At 37.6% G+C, this 2,165-nt stretch overlaps 1 long non-coding RNA gene across 1 annotated transcript in view; it reads left to right on the top strand.

Moving 5' to 3' along the window:
* Window positions 1-204: 204 nt before the first annotated feature.
* The window catches only part of LOC141570503 (uncharacterized), a 46,248-nt gene continuing 44,287 nt past the window's right edge, over window positions 205-2,165 (top strand). The window contains exon 1 of the long non-coding RNA XR_012494530.1: window positions 205-356. This is a non-coding gene — a long non-coding RNA (uncharacterized LOC141570503). The remainder of the gene's footprint in view (window positions 357-2,165) is intronic.

Genomic DNA, 2,165 nt, shown 5'->3' with positions numbered 1-2,165 from the left:
CACCTGGTGTGTGTAGGACTTTGATAGTTTTCCAAGAAAGAGTGCAATGTGGGCAGGGCTGGCTGCTCTTGGAGAAAGTGCCTCTGGTGTTGGAGGAGTTGGGTGGGCTGCAGTCCCAGTGAGTCAGCAGGGCAGAGTGACGGAGCTCACCAGACCAATCAGATTCAGATTTGGCCTGTGGGGGTGGGCTCAACACAGGAAAGATGGCGCCCACCTGCCGGCTGCGCAGGAGGAAGATCTCGTTACAAGGAAATGGAGACTGTCCTCCAGCCCTCAACCCGAAGCAACACACCTCAATCTGCCCTCCATATGTCTCTGACACCCGCTGAGTTACTGTCTGTCTGCTGGAGCCCAAGGTGAGTGCCCAGGAGTGAGTGAGTCTGTGCGTGGGCCCTTTAAGAGGACACCTGGGTTTCCCACCACCTTCCTATCCCACCTGGATGGTTGGAATCCCCACTGTTTTTCACAGCCCAATGTTGTGGGGGCTTTTCTGCCTGGCACCAGTACTCTGGGCTGGGGTGGCTGGTGTGGGACTGGGGTCTTTTGCTTTTCTGGGAGGATCTTCTGCAGCCAAGAAATCTCTCCTGGTTCTCAACCGCCACATGGAGGTTTGAGGTTGGCTAGTTCTGCGTCTCCTCTTCTACCAGTCTTGACATGGCTTCTTCTTTATATCCTTAGTTATAAAACTTCTGTGCAGCTAGACTTCAGATGGTTCTCCAGGTTGATTGGTCTATAATTTAGTTGTAATTTTAATGTGTTCATGGAAGGAAGCAGGCACAGTGTATATCCTGTCATCTTGGATCTCCTCTTAAGTATTATTTTTTAATTGAACCAATGGGCATATATAGGTTACTGTAGTCAACAATTATAGAATACATATTCTTTCCAAACATACACAGAACATATATAAAAATTGACTATATACTAAGTTAAAAGTAAATCTCATTCAGACTACATTCTCTGACCCAAATGTAAGTAAATTAGTATTAATATCAAAAAATATATCTAGGAAATTACTATATCTTTGGACATTAAGAGATATAGTTTTAAACAACTCATACACTAAACAAGTAATTATAAAGGTAATTAGAAATATTTAGATCTGAATACAAAAACTGAACCTTTCAAAATGTGTGCGATACAGCCAAAGCAGTTTATAGAGGAAATTGTATATCCTTTAAAAATAATTCTCTAAAAAAAGACTGAAAACAAATAAGCTTATTCTTCAATTTAGGAGGTTAAAAAACACAATATAATAAAGACAATAAATTACAAAGAAGGAAATTATTTTAAAAATAGTAAAAATAGTGACATTAAAAAACGTGGACTAGAGAGGATCAATAGAGTAAAAAATAGATATTTTGAAAAAAATAAAGAAAATGTAATTGATATAAAAAAGTATGCACAAATAAAATAAAAGAGAAAGGAGACATTACTGCGCTGAATATATTTGCAATAATAACAGGATATTATAAACAACTTAATACTGACAAATTTTAGTTCATACAATGGAAACATTCTTAGAAAAAAATTACTAAAACTGACTCAGTAAGAATTAAACAAAACATGAATAGTCCTGTAACAAGTAAGGACATATGGTCAAACTTTAAAAAAGAAAACTTCTCCCCACCAAAACACTCCAGGTCCAGATGTCTTCACCACATTACCAGCAAGCTCTATGAGAGAGTCGAGTAACAGATATTCCAGTTTCACTCAAATTATTAGAGATTCCAGAGTAGAAGAGAAAACACCCCAACAACTTTGGGGCTAGAGTAACCTCAATACAAAAATCCCACAAAAACTTTGTGAGAATAAAACTTGCAGACCTATTTCCCTGTGAACACAAGTGAAAAGACCCTAAAGAAAACATCTGCACACAGAATACAGCCCTATATATCAAGGGTCACATGTCTTGCCCAAATCAGGTCACTTTCAGGGATGAAAATTTGTGGGAGTGTTTAGTTAGCTTTCTGGACTCAAATTGAATCTACGAAAATCACATTTTTATTCACAGACAAAAGATGATACAATTTAATAGACATATGATTGCTAATATCAAAAATATAAGGAATTTAGGAATATATCTAATAAAAGATGGCCAAGGTCTTTATTAAGAAAATTAGAAAAACAATCATTCTGAGACCTCTGAGATCTATAGAAATTGA

The sequence above is a fragment of the Rhinolophus sinicus genome, linkage group LG03 (assembly GCF_036562045.2).
Source record: "Rhinolophus sinicus isolate RSC01 linkage group LG03, ASM3656204v1, whole genome shotgun sequence".
Taxonomy (NCBI): domain Eukaryota; kingdom Metazoa; phylum Chordata; class Mammalia; order Chiroptera; family Rhinolophidae; genus Rhinolophus; species Rhinolophus sinicus.
Note: the sequence above shows the minus strand (reverse complement) of the source record. Positions and strands in the feature narration are given on the sequence as shown.